This window comes from Schistocerca americana, chromosome 2 (assembly GCF_021461395.2).
Source record: "Schistocerca americana isolate TAMUIC-IGC-003095 chromosome 2, iqSchAmer2.1, whole genome shotgun sequence".
NCBI lineage: Eukaryota > Metazoa > Arthropoda > Insecta > Orthoptera > Acrididae > Schistocerca > Schistocerca americana.
The window spans coordinates 1,037,381,547-1,037,401,847 of NC_060120.1; the positions used below are offsets into that span (position 1 = coordinate 1,037,381,547).

The 20,301-nt window shown below is 43.6% G+C and overlaps 1 protein-coding gene and 1 pseudogene across 2 annotated transcripts in view; one reads left to right on the forward strand and one right to left on the reverse strand.

Annotated features, from left to right (window-relative positions):
• The window catches only part of LOC124596430, a 608,628-nt gene that overhangs the window by 450,617 nt on the left and 137,710 nt on the right, over positions 1 to 20,301 (reverse strand). The gene's annotated exons all lie outside the window — the stretch shown is intronic.
• LOC124596809 lies at positions 1,991 to 2,108 on the forward strand (annotated as a pseudogene).

A 20,301-nucleotide genomic window follows, 5' to 3' on the forward strand; every position in this document is an offset into this window, starting at 1 on the left:
AATTGAAAACGTCTGGTCAATGGTGGCCGAGCAACTGGCTCGTCATAATACGCCAGTCATTACTCTTGATGAACCGTGGTATCGTGTTGAAGTTGCATGGGCAGCTGTGCCTCTACACCCCATCCAAGCTCTGTTTGACTCAATGGCCAGGCGTATCAAGGCCGTTATTATAGCCAGAGGTGGTTGTTCTGGGTAATGATTTCTCAGGATCTATGCATCCAAATTGCGTGAAAATGTAATCACATGTCAGTTGTAGTATAATATGTTTGTCCAATGAATACCCGTTAATCATCTGCCTTTCTTCTTGGTGTAGCAATTTTAATGGCCAGTAGTGTATATGAAAAAGGGAAGACAGGACTAAGTACAGCAAATTACAAGCCAACAAATAACTGGCAATAAACAGCTTAATGAACGGAGAAATGACACCTGACAGACTGCATGGTACACAACAGACAAATACGTTAAATGTATTCGCAATCACGATTGCTCGCCTTACCATGTGGCTCTGCGTGCACGACTGACGGCCAGAACCAAACTTCCATATGTCATCAACGGTGCGTCTATGACCTGTACTCGCACATCTATTGTGTATACTCCTGTACGTTATACTTGAAAGACGCTTGCCCGGTATTGGCAGAGAAGTATGATATTGCAGTGCGTGTGTTATTCTGAGTGCGATGCAAAGTTTCTTTGGACATGTAGCGTTCATTCTTTTCTACACCTAACGCTTGTCCTTATTCGCCGCAGTGCCTGTTCCTGCGGCGACTTTGCATCGTAATCAGAGTAACACAGGCACTGGAATATCATAAAACAGACAATAGTCGAGAGTACACACATTTATCCCGAACATCCGAGAGTGAATAAGCATGAAATGTATAAAGCCGACACGTCGTACAGTCCACTGTCTTATGGTATGATCCGCTGTTTTACAGAGCATGGACCGTACCCACATCATCTCCATCGTGTTGGACTAAGTGACACAGACATGTGCACATGTGGAGAAATCGGCACAGCGGAACACATCACATTACACTGCGACATGTTCAGACACATACGACAAAGGATAAGATAGACGAATGACTGGTTAGAACTAAACACCAGCCAGATAAAATTTCACAAGCACTCCACACAGCATACAGAAAGGAACCACCGTACATGAGACGGAGAATAGGGAATCAACCTACAACAGAACAACACATGGAACGATTCCGGCAACAACAAAACCACTGACACACGGACGTCAACAAACTGAGAACAAGACAACATGGATACGGAGAACAATATAAAATAAGAGAATAATAAAAAATGCATGTACTTCTAGAATATTAGCCAACGATAGAAAGTATATACGATTTGTAATTATACTTACACGTAAATAACTGCGAAGTTTAATTTCGTAAAGACTTACATTCAGAAATACAATGAGCTGAAACTTCCTGGGGAGGCGAGGTTCGACGAACTTCCGAGGCTTGCCTGCCACAGGAAAAGCCATGCCATTGCCAGTAATTACACACGAATGTCGTACTACTGTCAAAGGCCGTCTAAGCAGTAAGTTTCCCATAACAGATCATTTTCCATAATGTATTACTGGAAGCTGCACTATTGCCGGCCGCGGTGGTCTAGCGGTTCTAGGCGCTCAGTCCGGAACCGCGGGACTGCTACGGTCGCAGGTTCGAATCCTGCCTCGGGCATGGATGTGTGTGATGTCCTTAGGTTAGTTAGGTTTAAGTAGTTCTAAGTTCTAGGGGACTGATGACCTCAGATGTTAAGTCCCATAGTGCTCAGAGCCATTTGAACCATTTAGTCTTGTTTTATTGCCCTGAACAATTTTTGTTAGAAACGTGGAACAATGTACAGCAACATGAAAAATTGTAAAATGTACGGACTGCTTTTTAAAATAGGCAGCATGTTTTTAAATATGTAGCAAATGAAATCAATGTTGGCAAACTTTGTTATGACCTCGAATCTAATTTTACGTTCACGACCTTTGGGCAACGGCCTTGCCTCAGTGGATACACCGGTTCCCGTGAGATCACCCAAGTTAAGCGCTGTCGGGCGTGGTCAGTACTTGGATGGGTGACCATCCAGGCCGCCATGCACTGTTGCCATTACTCGGAGTGCACTCAGCCTCGTGATGCCAATTGAGGAGCTACTCGACAGAATAGTAGCGACTCCAGTCAAAGAAAACCATCGTAATGACCGGGAGAGTGGTGTGCTGACCACACGCCCCTCCTATCCGCATCTTCAGTGAGGATGACACGGCGGTCGGATGGTCCCGATGGACCACTTGTGACCTGAAGACGGAGTGCTTCACTACCTTTCCGCGAGATAAACATAGGAGGAAGTAATATACGGGATGATGCTTATTGACGTTTTAAAACCACTAAAGGGACGTACATAACGCTGAGGCAAGTAATTTAATATAAGACATACGGGCAGGAAATGTCGGGAAAGACCTCAAAAGCGGATGACAAATGTTGAACATGTGAAGCCACTCCGGGCCTAAGTGCGCGATTTTAGCGCGTGGGGCCCAAGGTTCGAATCTCGCATCTGGCAGGAATCGTGATTTTTTTTTTTTTTTTGCATTACGGCGGAAAGTTGTTTGTTTGCATTGAGCTAAGATTTATTATTTTATTTACCGTCTTCGCTGGGTAACTGCAGAGTACAGTACAACGAAAACCTGCCGTATTGCGTCACAGGTAAATAAGTATAAGTTTCCGAACTGCATGACTACCATTAAATGACTCACGTTTTCTTTATTATCTAAAGTCTGTAAACAAAAAAGGAAGGGACGAAAGGAAAGAAACACAAAATAAGGACAACTTCTGTTTACTTACAGCGAGGACAATAATTTTGTAAGTTCAACGTTTACAACAGTTCACATTTATGAAGGGTGGTCGAAAACAGAGTAGCCTAGCGGATCGATCTGTACCACTGCCCTGTATATCGGCGAGAGCAGTAACGACAAGTAACGTCTGGTCACGCGACGTATTCAACATTTGTCATCCACTTTTGGAGAATTTCAAGACATCTGTGGCCATATGCGTCTTGTATTAAATGACATATCTCAGCGTCATCTGCGTCGCTTTGGGAATTTTTACACGTTCACAAGAATCACTCTACAGGGTGTTACAAAAAGGTACGGCCAAACTTTCAGGAAACATTCCTCACACACAAATAAAGAACAGATGTTATGTGGACATGTGTCCGGAAACGCTAATTTCCATGTTAGAGCTCATTTTAGTTTCTTCGACGTACGCTCAATGGAGCACGTTATCATAATTTCATACGGGATACTCTACCTGTGCTGCTAGAACATGTACCTTTACAAGTACGACACAACATGTGGTTCATGCTCGATGGAGCTCCTGCACATTTCAGTCGAAGTGTTCGTACGCATCTCAACAACAGATTCGGTGACCCATGGATTGGTAGAGGCGGACCAATTCCATGGCCTCCACGCTCTCCTGACCTCAACCCTCTTGACTCATCTATGGGGGCATTTGAAAGCTCTTGTCTACGCAACCCCGGTACCAAACGTAGAGACTCTTCGTGCTCGTATTGTGGATGGCTGTGATGCAATACGCCATTCTCCAGGACTGCATCAGCGCATCAGGGATTCCATGCGACGGAGGGTGGATGCATGTATCCTCGCTAACGGAGGACATTTTGAACATTTCCTGTAACAAAGTGTTTGAAGTCACGCTGATACGTTCTGTTGTTGTGTGTTTCCATTCCATGATTAATGTGATTTGAAGAGAAGTAACAAAATGAGCTCTAACATGGAAAGTAAGCGTTTCCGGACACATGTCCACATAACATATTTTCTTTCTTTGTGTGTGAGGAATGTTTCCTGAAAGTTTGGCCGTACCTTTCTGTAACACCCTGTATATTGGCTTATTGTTCTAGGAACTTGCGCACCCGGAAATTTAGCAGTGATCCACATCGTTGTGCAGAACGCCTCGCTCGCATATTCTGCCTGTCGAGTTATATGAACATCTGCGTGCCATTTTCGCTCTTAATAAATAAATCTGGTAAAGAAAAATGTTGATCTTATTTGGACCTTCTCTATTTGCTCTATCCATCACATCTTGTACGAATACCAGACTGACGCTTAATATTCAAGTATTGGTCAAGCGAAGGTTTTGTTAGCTGCTCCTCTGTGGGCCGCTCGCATTTCTTGAGGATTCCTCCAGTGAATCTCAGATTGCCATCTGCCTTACCTCTATTTTTATTTAGTCGTTTCACTTCATATACACTCCTGGAAATTGAAATAAGAACACCGTGAATTCATTGTCCCAGGAAGGGGAAACTTTATTGACACATTCCTGGGGTCAGATACATCACATGATCACACTGACAGAACCACAGGCACATAGACACAGGCAACAGAGCATGCACAATGTCGGCACTAGTACAGTGTATATCCACCTTTCGCAGCAATGCAGGCTGCTATTCTCCCATGGAGACGATCGTAGAGATGCTGGATGTAGTCCTGTGGAACGGCTTGCCATGCCATTTCCACCTGGCGCCTCAGTTGGACCAGCGTTCGTGCTGGACGTGCAGACCACGTGAGACGACGCTTCATCCAGTCCCAAACATGCTCAATGGGAGACAGATCCGGAGATCTTGCTGGCCAGGGTAGTTGACTTACACCTTCTAGAGCACGTTGGGTGGCACGGGATACATGCGGACGTGCATTGTCCTGTTGAAACAGCAAGTTCCCTTGCCGGTCTAGGAATGGTAGAACGATGGGTTCGATGACGGTTTGGATGTACCGTGCACTATTCAGTGTCCCCTCGACGATCACCAGTGGTGTACGGCCAGTGTAGGAGATCGCTCCCCACACCATGATGCCGGGTGTTGGCCCTGTGTGCCTCGGTCGTATGCAGTCCTGATTGTGGCGCTCACCTGCACGGCGCCAAACATGCATACGACCATCATTGGCACCAAGGCAGAAGCGACTCTCATCGCTGAAGACGACACGTCTCCATTCGTCCCTCCATTCACGCCTGTCGCGACACCAGTGGAGGCGGGCTGCACGATGTTGGGGCGTGAGCGGAAGACGGCCTAACGGTGTGCGGGACCGTAGCCCAGCTTCATGGAGACGGTTGCGAATGGTCCTCGCCGATACCCCAGGAGCAACAGTGTGCCTAATTTGCTGGGAAGTGGCGGTGCGGTCCTCTACGGCACTGCGTAGGATCCTACGGTCTTGGCGTGCACCCGTGCGTCGCTGCGGTCCGGTCCCAGGTCGACGGGCACGTGCACCTTCCGCCGACCACTGGCGACAACATCGATGTACCGTGGAGGCCTCACGCCCCACGTGTTGAGCAATTCGGCGGTACGTCCACCCGGCCTCCCGCATGCCCACTATACGCCCTCGCTCAAAGTCCGTCAACTGCACATACGGTTCATGTCCACGCTGTCGCGGCATGCTACCAGTGTTAAAGACTGCGATGGAGCTCCGTATGCCACGGCAAACTGGCTGACACTGACGGCGGCGGTGCACAAATGCTGCGCAGCTAGCGCCATTCGACGGCCAACACCGCGGTTCCTGGTGTGTCCGCTGTGCCGTGCGTGTGATCATTGCTTGTACAGCCCTCTCGCAGTGTCCGGAGCAAGTATGGTGGGTCTGACACACCGGTGTCAATGTGTTCTTTTTTCCATTTCCAGGAGTGTAGCTCCGTACGCATACTCTTAGAAATTTTTTGGCTGTGACTATTTCCACTGATTGGTCAGCAATTATGTAACCACACAAAACTGAGTTTTTCCCCATATTTATGAGCAATATTTTACATTTGTTTATGGTAACTGAAGAAAACTTCACAAGCCAAGATCGCTAAAAGAGCATTTAATTGTATGACCGGTATTGACAGAGCTATGCTAATATCATGGAATCTCATACTTTAAAATTTTTTACAATACGTTATCCATGTTACGGTGTAAGATCCGATGATGACAGCATAACTCTGTCGAAACCGGTCATTCATTAAAATGCATTTTAGCGATCTCGGCTAGTGAAGTTCTCTTCAGTTATCATACATTGCAGATCGCCCCCACACTGATCGTTTATTTATGTTGAGGGGCAACTTCCAATACTTGCATAGCGCGTCGATCGGCTGCAGGTCTTCCTGCATTTCGCTATAATTTTTTGTGGCGCGACATCCCTGTATACAACAGCCTCATCCGCGAAAAGCCTCATGCTTGCACTGTACAAATCACACCAACACCCAAGAAATGAAATAAGTTTAATCCACCGAATTACAAAATCATATCCCTAACATCGATTTGTAGTAGGATTTTAGAAATATACTGTGTTCGAGAATTATGAGTTACCTCGTAGAAAACGACTTATTGACAAATAGCCAAGATGGATTCAGAAAATACCGTTCTTTTGAAACACATCTAGCTCTTTATCCTCGTGAGGTAATGAGTGCTATCAACAAGGGATTTCAAAATGATTGCAAATTTTTAGATTTACAGAAGGCTTTTGACACCGTTCCTCACAAGCGACTTCCATTCAAGCCGCGTGCTTATGGAGTATTGACTCAGCTGTGCGACAGGGTTCGTGATTTCCTGGCAGGAACGTCAAAGTTCGTAGTAATCGACGGTAAGTCATCGCGTAAAACAGAAGTAATATCTAGCGTTTTCCTACGAAGTGTCATAGGCTCTCTGCTGTTCTTGACCTACGTAAACGAATTAGGAGACAATATGAGCAGCTCTCTTAGATTGTCTGCAGATGGTGTCTCATTTACCGTCTAGTAAAGTCATGAGATGTACAAATACAACTGCAAAATGATATAGACCAGATATCTATATTGCGCGAAAAGTGCCAATTGACTCTAAAAAATGGAAAGTTTTAAGTCATCCACATAAATACTAAAAGGAATCCGCTAAATTTCTGTTACACGATAAATCACACAGATCCAAACGCTGTAAATACAACTAAATACTCAGGAATTACAATTACGAATAAATTGGACCGATTACATAAATAAAGTTGTGGGGAAAGCTAACCAAAGACTGTGATTTATTGGCAGGACACTTAGAAAATGCAACTGGTGTACTAAAGAGACTGCGTGCACTATGCTTGTCCGCCCTCTTCTGGAGTACTGCCGCACAGTATAGGATCCGTATCAGATAGGACACTGAATAGTTCAAAGAAGGGCAGCTCGTTTTATACTATCACGAAATAGGAGAGAGAGTGCCACGAATATAATTGGCGAACTGGAGTCGCAATCATTAAAATAAAAGCGTTTTTCGTAGCGGCAGGATCTCCTAACGCAATTTCAATCACCAACTTCCTCCTCGCGAAAATATTTTTTTGGTGTTACCTACATGAAGTCGTGATCGTCATAATAAAATAAGAAGAATCAGAGCTACGTTGGAAAGATTTAAGTGTTCGTTTTTCCTACGCGCTGTTCGAGAGTGGACCGGTAGAGAAATAGCTTGAAGGTGATTCGATGAACTCTCTGCCAGGCACTTAATTCTAAATTTCAGAGTCACTATATAGATGTAAATTATAGGTCATTTATAGGTATATTGCGGAAGGTAATGGCCCTGTAACACTCTTTTGATGTAAACTAGAAGTTACATACACATCTGAAGATTTCTCCCCGTTGAGAATGACATACTGGGGTCTGTTTGCTAGTACCCCAAAATCCAGTCACACCACCGGTCTGATATTCCGTACTTCCGTATTTTATTCATTAGGTCACAAAGCAAGACTCTGTCGAACGCCTTTCGGAAGTAAATGAAACCGACACCTACTGCTTTCTGGGTCTAATGTGAGCTGAGTTTCACATTTACCGGAATGCTGGTTCTATATTTACCTTTATTTATATGTCCTAAAGAAATAGTTGTGATCATGGGGAGCTTATATTCTAATTTTCCTTAAAATTTGTTGTTGATTGCTGGCCGCTGTCGCCGAGCTGTTCTAGGCGCTTCAGTACGGAACCGCGCTGCTACTACGGTCGCAGTTTCTAATTCTGCCTCGGGTATGGATGTGTGTGATGTCCTTAGGTTGGTTGGGTTTAAGTAGTTCTAAGTCTAGGGGACTGATGACCTCAGATGTTAAGTCCCATAGTGCTCAGAGCCATTTGAACCATTTGTTTTTGATTCTGATCGTGACATCTGCATAATAACATTACATGAACACGGACCATTACACTATGAGTGGCAAAAGGACAAGAACAAGGGCAGGATGATAGGACATGTATTAGGAGCTGCTTAGCTGGAACGTGTGTAGCGGTTTTATCTACTTACAAGGCACGTTAGAGTTTCCACGAGAGACACATCTTTCAGGCAATAAACTTGACGTTGCCATAGGAATACTTGCGTATCCACTAATTCTGAATTCTGATACCGTCTTAGTTGCTGCAGAGAAAAGAAATGTTAATGACGGTCAGTTAGTACAATCAGCATTAATTTATGGGATTAATGTGAGCGTAAAGGGCATTTATCTCTGTTCATAGAAGCATAATGGATCACGTAACGGAAAGAGCTCATCATGTGAGAAATTTCTAACCATGTTTCTCTCCTGCAGATTGTCGTGGTCGATAAATCAACAAGCTGTTAATATGGGTCTTCTTCGCAAATGATATATGAGATCAAAGAATGTTAGTTCGTCGTTAGCGCTGTGAAAACAGCTGCCAGTTGCGGAAGAAATATAGCGTCATTGTTGTAGGACGTATTGTTTCCAACCGCCGTTAAACCAAACGTGCATAATTATGGAGTATGGTATTGTATGCAAGTAATTTATATGTCTCAATTAATCTTTCGATATTTATGGCTTCGTGAAAAGAATAACAGTCCTACATTTTTCTATATCAACTATTCTAACGCACGCACTTCCTCGTAATCGATCGTACGGATGGAGGTCTGGAAAAAGTATCGATAACAAATTAGGTTCATTTATGTTTGCGCTGTGCATCTTCATTACCTCTTGGCATATCCTTAACAGCCTACACGCCCGCTGCTAAAATTACACTCAGTGGGGTGATTGGAGTCACATAATCGATAAATGTCGAATGACCACGATTGATATCGTCTGCTTTTCCATCGGTTCCAACCTTAACTTGCAGATTACACTATACGCTGCGCCACTCATGTCAATAAATGAAACTATTTCAAACTAAATTGCACATAAGATTACAGAGTCTCTTTCGTAAACGTGAATGCGCTATCACCGCTAATTAAGACGGACAGCAATCGAAAGCAATCAGTTTCGGTCGATGTCATTCTACTTATCGATCAGCAACACACGTCAGCCATCTCACCGATCGTCACCACTAACGCGCATTTTACAGAAACCTGACTGCAATCGATATGTACATATACTATTGTGTATTATAAGAAAAAGAACAAAGTGTGTTTTTATAGTTTTATTAACTGTAACGCTTCAACAGAATTATCTACATTGCCGAGAAGCCGTTACAAGGCACGCAGCGCAAAATACACGGATGCTTATTTTATAATGGGGACTTAACATGTTAAGCAGACAATAGGACATATTATCACAGAGTTCTTGTCTTTGGTGCGACAATGTCACATAGGGTGAAAGTATGAAGTGGGACTTCCCGTACTCAGTGTTCCAGTTCGATTGCACTTATAGGCACCACTTTGAAACTTTTAATTTTGACTATAATGTTGTTTCACGATTTCAGAACACTCATTGCGTACACATCGGCCAAAAAGACTCCAGCGACGATGTCGTATTTTCTAAGAATGGCGTAACTGCCTTATGGGTGGTTTCTAGTGATGTCAGGTTTCAATCATTAATTCATACCCTATTTGTTCGTGATTAGCAATTAATAAAACGCACAGTAGTAAATGTAATGATTGTATGACTGTGGTCAAATACCTATAACGAAAAAAAACAACCTATGGAAAAGATAAACCTCAACAGATACAGAATTCATTAACAACAACCACAAAAGCTTACGTTCTCAAACTCCACTTCTTCTATCTCAGATATTGCAATAATGTTGCTTTAATGTTACCTCCAATTTACTTCACATCTTTCGTCAAACCTTTTGGCAAAAGGAGTATGGGTTTTGTCGATCTATCTCGATTCATCCGCTTTATTTCGAGTACTGTAGTTAGTTACGGAGAGAATCTCGCCATAATCAGTGTGTTTTTATCTTAACAGGTCATCGTTTTCTTTCCTCGTACAGCATGTGATGTGGCAATAATGTATATTTATTACTAGTATGAATTATTCGCCAATGAATGCAACGATATGGCTAACCAGTTTAATGTAATTATGTATTTACGTTTCTGTTGCCCTACTGATGACCTCTACCAGCCGGGATTTTGCTCCCATGAACGTACAGAGGTTTCACTGTCACCCGCAATCACTGATATAAGTTGTTGACAGACGCCATACGTTTAACCGTAACATGCAAAGGAAAGGTGGAGGAAAAGAAACAAAACAGCCCACTGGTGATGGAGAAATCGCACTGAAACTGCTTTGGAGGTATCAAAGTATTTGCATCAAAGCGGAATCACAAACCCATTTTTTATTGCACTTTCACTAGAGTGTTCCATGGTTTTTGGGAAAGACCTCATGCATTCGTTTTTCGGGAAGTAGTAACAGCAGTAGTAGTTTTGTTAACTCGTGTGTCACTTTACAAGGATACTGGATATGTCGTGGTTTTATACTTTGAGAACAAAAAAACGTTATTCATATATGAATCATATGATTATATGAATCACTGCGGAAATGGAAAGTGCTGTTAATGTGCAGTTTTCACACAATAGACTGGTAGTCACGGGTTCGTATTGTTAACCGACAAACAGATGTAATAACAATTAGAAAGTGTATTTGTTGCGCAAACATACACCTTTTTAAATGGAAAAATGCCAATTAACACTAACATACTAAAACTAGGTTAAATCAGAACGTCAGTGCTGTTTACTGCAGGATTCTAGTGCGAGTCGTTTACCAGACATCGCATTTTGAAAAGTTCCCACACCGACACTTGTGCATCACCAGTGGTAGCACACACTATAGAATAAGACGAGTGTGTTCACTAGTTATGTTGACGAGACCACAGGGTGTGTTCAAAATGACCACCGGCGGCGCAAATACACGCTGCCAGTCTGGTATGGAACGACTGCTGCACACGTGCCAACATTTCAGCGGAGACGTATGAGCAGGCTACAGTAACATGTCGTTGTATATCATCGTGTGTAGTTGATAAGTCCTTGTAGACAGTATCTTTCAGCTTTCCCCACAGAGTATCAAATACGGAGAACAGGCCGACCAATGTACAGCTCCTCTGCGTCCGATCCAACGATTTGGCAACAGTTCACATTCTGAAGTACTTCGTGCACTACAGGCTGGACAGTCATCATGTTGGTACCACAGGTTTCTTCCAGTCTGCAGAGGAACGTCTTCTAGCATCCGTGGAAGACGGTTTGTTACGAGGCTACGATACTTGTGCGTGTTCAGTGTTCTGTCAATGAAACACCGGCCTATGAGCTGATGGTTCACTGTCCCACACCACCCGTTTACACTCCATGGCCGCTGACGTTCCACATGAAGGAAATGGGGATTTTCAACAGACCAATAGTGCATGTTTGGGCGGTTTATCTGACTATGACAGGTAAATGTGTCTTCATTACTAAACGAGATACGTGATACATCTGAACTATGCTGTCTTAATGCCCATGTACAGAAGTTAACACGGTTCTGACAATCGCTTCCATGCAGAGAGATGTGATAAGCAAGGAAACTATGTCGATGGAGTATGCGTAGGACAGTTGCCTGGAATGCCACTTACTCATGCGATTGCGCAGGAACTAGCGTGCGGATCAAAAGCAACATCAACAAGAACATTAATCTCCGTTCTGTCGTCACTTGTTTCCTTCTGTTACGTTGTCTACATGTTACGCTACAACTTTCACATCACTGGTTGAAGAGACCGATAAATAGCTGCCTAGATGGACGACGTCTATTGGAATATCTTGCCGTACATACCGTACAAGAACGAACTGCATCCTTCCTACACACTCCATACACCATGAGCATGTCGGTATTTTCTGCATTGGTAAATCCCATCGTCCAATCACGACCAACTGCTTGGACTGTCACTCACTAATTTCCGAGCAAATCTGAATGCACTCAAAGAACACACGATCGCACTGTAAGCAAACATAACAACATCAAACCTATCAACCGTGCAGGTTGAATGGCGCACACAACTGTCAGTGTGGAAACTTTTCAAAATACGATATCTCGTAGACGAGTCGCAATAGAATCCTGCAACAAACAACACAGATATTCTAATTCACCCTACTTTTAGTGTGTTAATGTCGAAAGGCTTTGTTCCACTTACAAAAGTGTATGTTTTGAAACGTCCACTTTGAAGAATTATACAAGACTGTGCTTAAACTGACACACGATATTTTGTTAGCGCAACGCAATCTGACTTTCAATTTTCACTGTCATTTCTCAGTTTACTTTGGAGCCTAGTATTACGTTTTTCACACGCCATTATTGTCACAGTATTTCACACGACAACACAGAAAAACACAATTTGAAGATCAAAAATAAGAGAACACATTAACATAGCACTGAAAATAATATCTAGTTAATTGCAGCTGCGAAATACTTGGTGCAAATCTACATGCATGCCACAACTGTTTTACTGTACAACAATGAAAGTCTGCAACTACAAAGGAGATTTTCTCTACAATTACGCGCTAGCAATAAACAAAATCTACACTAATTACATAAACTACAATAAAAAAATCAGAAGATTCCAGTGAGGCATCCTGGCAGGGTCGACATATGAAACGTCCCCTTTGAAGAATTATACAAGACTGTGCTTAAACTGACACACAATATTTTGTTAGCGCAACGCAATCTGACTTTCAATTTTCACCGTCATTTCTCAGTTTACTTTGGAGCCTAGTATTACGTTTTTCAGTTTGCACAAAAAATACATTTTCTAAGTGTCATTACAACCTGTCGATTGGCTAAAAAGTACGAGCCTTGGCTACCAATCCATTCCGTGAAAACCGCACGTCAGTACCACTTTCTATTTCCACAATATTTCTGGTGCAAGTTTTAAGTGATTCGCCCTGTACAAAGACACTGTCACACGTATAGAACTAGTTTGAGAAGTATGGGACAGGTAGTCGGCCGTAGCCTTAAAGCATTTGCTTGAAGTAATTTAGGGAACCACGAGAAATCTATATGAAGATGGTCTGATGAAAATTAGAGCTTTCAAACTCTTGAATACCAGGCCAGTCTGGTTAAAACAATGCCATCTCAGCCTGACATTCCACAAATATTGTTCGCAATATTCTGAGAGTAAAACGTGCGGTTTGTTCTTGCTTTCAAGTAACTGGAACAACCTTACTGCTTCAGAGTGGAAATCTAGCAGTACATGTATGCCCAAAAGCGGATACTGCTGAGCGAGTCTACGAGTACATTGATTTCTGTATTAATGAAGCGTTACTATTGTAAAGCTAGGAACAAGTTTGTCGCGACAACATGTGCTCGTGCTGTAGGAATGTATACGACGAGCAAAGTTTCCTGCGACAGCTCTTGGCCTGTGAGTCCCGGAGAACGGGAGTTCCCCAGGCGTTGCGCCGCGACGCCCACGGAAGCGAGCGAGCAAACTGATTCCTTTGCCGAGCGCTCTCCGCACCTGCCCTCCAAGGACAGTACTAATTGCGGGTCCTGCCCAAGTCATGCGTATCCCAGGCGACGCACGCACCAGTTTTCCCCGCCACACCGCAGACTGTGAATCATCCGTTTTTCCCCATCTGCATTCCGGCAGTTTCATTTGGCTTTAATAGAGCAGGGTGCTTGTACCTTCCTGTCCCGAGCAAGACGGCTCAGCGAAAAGAATAATGGATTTGCAGGTGGAGGGGGAGAGGTTTCAAAGGTCTAGCCATCCTATATCCCGACAGTATTCCTGTCATTTACTAGGTTCAAAGTCTGTCATCTTTGAAAAGAAGCAAAAAGTCAGACTGAATCGTCGTTAACTAAACAAATTAAGAAAGTAAATTCATTTCTAGGTGGCTTTAAGTGTTGCTTGGTATATGTTTATTACTGTCTCAGATTTAATTTCACCAGTAGGTCTACATATACTTATGTTGATTGAATAATTTAAATAATTAAGGCACGGATCACAATTTGCTACCTGTCAAGCACAAAAACTGCCAACCTCGGTAGTCTGAAAGACGTGATTAGAGCAGCCAACGCGTAAAAAAATTAATAGTTTTAAGATTCAGCAACACTAGACAATTTTCAGATCTACAAAATCGTTTTCAGAGATGTAATTCGTGCTAAAACAAGCGACATGGCGCACTTGTGACCAGTTATAACATAGTTCTACTTCATGTGTAGTTTTCGTACTTCATTGTTGTTTAACACATTCGTAGAAGTAAATACATTTCCTAACGGAATGAAATTTTGTTCATGAGTACTTCTGGTACCTTCTTGAGAAGTTGGTCCCTCTTCAGTGGTGCTCAGTACACACTAAAAAAGAAGACAACCGTTAAAGAAAGCTGCAGCACCACGTCCGAAATTTTCGTGTGGAAAAAGCAATAGTAGAATCCACAAAGATTTATTCCGAATCATTACTATTAAGAAACGCTGCATTCTCATACATCTGCTAATGTAACGTGCATTTGTGAGGCTCTAATAACAATCGTACAAGGATCGTACGATTCGTAGAAAGATGCTGGTGTCTTTCCAGATGTCAGTGCTTCTCTGGCTAAGCGAACAGGTTTACTGTGATGGCTTTGACGTTACGAAGGTAACTTTGAAAACAAGGGAATGAGATTCGGTGGCAATGGACAAGTTTGAAAAATAAATAAATCTAAAAGAGCAGCCATGCGAAGAGGAGGTGAAGAGCTGGAAAATGCTATATGGAAATTTTATTACCCATTATTGACCTGAAAATTTATACCTGTATAACAAAGCAAGTTTTTAAAAACGTGGTATTTTCAGCATAATAGACACATAATGTATCATGGTGCACTGACAAGCAGGTCCCATTCGAACTTGGGGGGCTATTGGGAGGTTAATAATGGGCAGCGGTACACGAAGGGAAAAAAGGAACTGAGAGGAGTATGTGAAACCAAAGGTACGTTGAGAGGATACTGTTACCAGGTGGTGCGTAGTGTACTCACCAATTAAATAATTTGAAATTTTACGTATTTTCAGTGAGCCATGGGGAGTCAGAGGAACATAACTGCTATGATTCTGACTTCATCGATGTATCAGACCTTTTGTTTTGTGTAACTCCTTACATCAGACTGGATGAGGGTATAAAAGTCATCTGCGTTGTTGTGGTCACTGCTTAAGATTGAGATCAGCTGCGCGAGATGCTCCAGGAGACGACGTCATTGGGTTTTCACGGGAGACGGCGCCCATTCGCATTCTGAAGAGCTTCCGAGGACAGGCCACGCACATACAGCTGCGTCTAGCATCCGGTATGCTTAGGGCGTTCATGTTGGCGTCTCAGAGGAACATCATTACGTCTACGTTGTGTTTGCGGTGTAGGTGGGCAGGAATTTTATCACAGTTTCGAACAGTCATTGATAGAACACTCTTCATGATGCACAGTATGTTCGTATTCTTGGAAAAGCTTAATGAAAAGGCATGTCATGATAGAGACATTTCTTGTGCCCGTCCGCGACTTCCCGATTAATTTCGCGGGGCGCCTATTCGGACCGATTAGGGGATACAATCAAATATCACAGATTACGTAAAGGGTGGAGGAATGGGGATTAAGAACAGCGACCCGTCGATGACGACATCATTGAAGACGGAGCACGTCATTCACATTTCTCATCGAACAAACCACAACACCATTTGGTGAGCCTCGGTACACTCCTCTGACCAATACTTTCGCACTCTTTTTTTTTTACGGCCTTGCACTGATTGGTGTTACCCAGTATTGACCTGAAGATCTATACCTGAATAGCAAAGAAAGTTTTTAAAAACGTGGTATAATAGCCACATAATGTATCATGATATGCTCACGAGCAGGTCCCATTCGGACTTGGGGCTTTTGGGAGGATAATAATGGACAGCGGTACACGAGGGAAAAAAGGAATTGAAAGGAGCATGTGAAACCAAAGGTACATTGAGAAGATATTGTTACCAGGTGGTGCGTAGTGGACTCACCAATTAAATAATTTGAAATTTTACGTAATGAGGAGTCAGAGGAACATAACAGCTATGATTCTAACTCCATCGATGTATCAGACCTTATGTTTTCTATAACTCCTTACATCAAACTGGATGAGGGTATAAAAGGAAACGCGTTGTATTGTCAAGCAATGCCAATTTGAACTGCGTGTTATTTCATGTTTTGAATTGTATCGTACAAGACAAATGATTATTTGACTGTGTAACGTTTACTTCATTGTTAAGTCATGTCGATCTCAATAATGGAATAAACAAGCAAGACAGCGATGAGGATTAAGGAAAGCGGGGCTTGTTCGGCAAGAAGTGGCCCGAAGGGGCGGAGGGGGGAGGGGAACATTACACTTGTTACGACACTATAGCAACCCCCCTCCCCCCCCCCCCCACCCGCCCCCGCCCACCCCGCTGTGACAGTTTCCTACATATGATTGTTCTGACGTAGTGTAACACTGATTCCACATTCATCTATCAAATAAGGCCAAGCCATCATTTTCCTTCAATTAATGTTAGACTGATCTGTCTGTATGTACAGGGTGGAGCATTTTAATCCATAATGGGGAATAATTCGGGATAGAGACGAGATACAGCAAAATGTTTTCGATAAAAGTTGTAGGTGGCTAAGAGTGTCACGCTTTGCTGCTAATGGCCGCGACCTTGAACATGATTATGAAGGTGATTTGCAGATTAAAGGGATTTTTTCTTTTTAATGGGACTCCTAATATCTGATTTAAGATTTGAATAGAGTGGCATGGCAAATATTACGTACGAAATGATGCATTATGCAAGGTCATAGGTCATGATAAGGTTCAACGAAGATCATATAAGCAAATATGTTTTCAGTTCTAGTAGTTAACTTGGGATAGAGAAGCAAAAAAGTCTGATACAAATTGGAAGTGGTATACCGAGCGATCTAGATCTAAGTTTTATTTGTAGTTGTTCTGTCTTGCAAATGTGAAAATAACATTTATACGTTTTGGTGCACTTATGTTTGCCAATAAACAGGTTAATTACAACTCAAAGTTCAAATCTCTTTTCGCTCTCTCCAAACCCGTCGTCACAAGCAGGGATCTCCATGAAACGAAACTCAATCTTCTAATGACGTTCGGTAATTACCTTTAAGATCGTGGTTACTGGTAATGACACGTGACCCTTTATGTTCCTCCCAGCTTTTATTTAACATTGTATTTGGCTGTATTCCTCCTTTATTCCGAATTAACTCTGCTAGAACAAAGGACATATTTGCTGTGTAAGGTTTTTTTTTAAATAACCGCTACCAGTTTAAAAAACCTTTACATGTTCCTTGAGACAGTCAGGTTGAAAAATAGTCAAAATGATTTCAAACGTATTTGCTTATTTGACTTCCTTTGAACCTTGCCATGACCTTTAATAATATATAATTTCATACGCAATATTTGCCACTCTATTGAAATTTTAAATCAGATATTCAGATATTAGGGTTAACCGCAAAAAAACCACCTTATCTTCCAAATCCCCTTGAAAATCACATTCAAAGTGACGATCGTTAGATCATTAGTAACAATGGGTGACCCTCTTCGTCACCAACAATTATCTAAAAAATTTTACTGTATCTGATCACTCCCGGAGTTATTGCCCATTATGGATTACAATGGTCCACCCTGTATATGTGGTGTCTATTCTCTCGATTAGTAGTGCGTGGATAAGTTGAGAATTTGGGTCTGACGGAAGTCGTGCTAGCGCTGTCCGTGCAGTTGCCATGACCAGTGTGTCCAGGTGACCCTGTGGTCAGAGCATCTGCCTAATAAGACCGGGTCCGGCACGAATTTTCATCATTCCCCATTGATTTCAGTCAATTCTCGCTTCCAGCCAACGTCTGTAACTCCTTTGTGTCTTAGTGTGCCTGAAGACTCATTCGACAAAACGAAAATTGTCAAATGAACAAAGAAGATGCTCCCTCGCAAGAAAACTATCTACAGCTTTTTAGAAGCTTTACAAACAGCGGTCTTATGCGAACAGACTGAAACCCACGTGAAGAAGGTGATGTACTTCGTGTAACAGAGGCGTAGTTTGCTCGGAACAGATTGATCCAGTGACCGGCACGGGCGGATGTCGGGTGCCGCAGCCGGTTGTGCGGAGAAGACACGCAGTAGGCAGCAGGCTGCGAGGACGAGACGCTGAGGTCGCACCGTGGGAAGGCCGCCCCATCCCAGACACTTGCAGTTCGCAGTGGAGCGGCACCCGCGACTGCACGTGCTCAATGAAGCCCCTAATGGCGCGTCAACACGACACGCTGGCCGGCGCAACCCAGGGAAAAAGCACTGCCCAAAAGAAAGTGCTGACGGATGAGGTACTTCGTAGCACGGGCGGCCATCCGTCCAATTGTCATAAGAGCTGCTGCCCTGGAGATGCCATTACACGAGAGGCTATTTTTCTGAAGCTCGGAATCAACCGTAACGTTCGACGAAGAAGCATTGAAACATCTCCGTGTCAGAATGCCGTTCCGTCTCGCCTTTCCAGTTATAAGTTTGAAAGCGAACTATTCCGTTTTTAACTCAGGCAGCCTGATGGCCTGCATTTTTTTTAAATTCCTGGAGTGTTTCTTGTGCCAAATGCAGGGTGAATTCTGATTAGTAGCGGCAACTGACACGGTTGAAATATGCGGCCAGGCAACAAAAACATTCCAGTAAACATGCTCCGCGAACGAGGTGTATGAATGACAACTGTGAATATCTGGTTACCAGCGGCCAGGCACTTCAATATTATATACAAAGTGAGTCAAAAACGACTTCATAACATTGGATTGATGCAACTTACAGAATAGGTAGACGTGCCATTTTGTAGTAAACATCCTCAAGTTTGATTCACGTAGTGCATCAATACCGCATCCAGTCCGCCTACATAGCTCAGTGTCCCGGCTATGGTGCCGACCCCACTCCCAGTTAGTGCCACCCTTTGTTACTTGGGTATCGAATTTACGAGCTCCACACACCGCACAGTGGCCCTGGCTTACCGGCGGCTTTTGCAGTCGATTCGGCACCATGTCCGCGGTCAAGTGCACCGTAACTTAAACCAACTCCAACGTGTGTCCTATGTCAACATCTATGTCGCCCCTAAACTGGTACACGTCGCCCAGATCCTCCCAATGCCGTTACTCCTTGGCCGCCGCATCCAATCAGCCTTTGGATATTTCGTGTCAGCAGGGGCACTTTTCAAAGTCCGCTACAACACTCTAACACTGCCTCCTGCAAAAGGTGGCCTCGGACTCATCAACGTGCGGGCACGCTCTTCTGCACTCTTTGTCCACACTCTGTTGCGGCACTGGCAGGGGCCGGTCCCGTCTTTAACACGCAGTCTCTTAGATATCCTACGACCAGCTTCTCTCGATCCACCGATCAATGTGGCACCTATTTCTCCATTATTGTACTACGTCGCCAATTGTTTCATAGAACTCAGCTACGTTCGGGCCGATCTTCCAGTCACCCGTCCTCCCCGTACAAAAGATTATTATCGTTTGTTTATGCTGTCCAACCCTTGCGACCCCATGGTGCTACAGCATCCTGACATTAACTGGCGCACGGTTTGGGGGTGTGTGCATGCACCCTTTTTACCGTCGTCTGTGTCTGCACTCTGGTATGTTTTAGTCTATGGAAAATTCCCGACTAATAGTCGACTTTATCGCATAGGACTGGCCACCTCCCCACTCTGCCCTGACTGTCAGCTCGAAGACACCGACGAGCACCGTCTTACGTGCCCCCTGAAACAAAACGTATGGCTCCTCATCCAACGAATCGTGGGCTTTTACCTCCGTGCCCCGCCAACGACGGTAACCCCGGATTTCCTGTTGTTGCCCCAGACATTTCACTACCCTCTTGCTAAGCACCATACCCTAATCTGGTTTCGAGGACAGGCTTTAGAATATCTCTTTCGGAGTGGTCCGCATACAGTCCTTGGCTTCTGGTACAAAGTTGTGACCGCGCATAGCACCCTCACCCGAAAACCATCTTACCGACAAACTTTTGCCGGTTATCTCCGCAGCGTCTTCCTTGACCCCCCTCAAAGTTGGGGTGTACCATGCCTACCTGTCACATGATGCAACACCCTTATCCACGTTCTCATGCATCGACCAAAAACAAACATCTTTTTTTTTT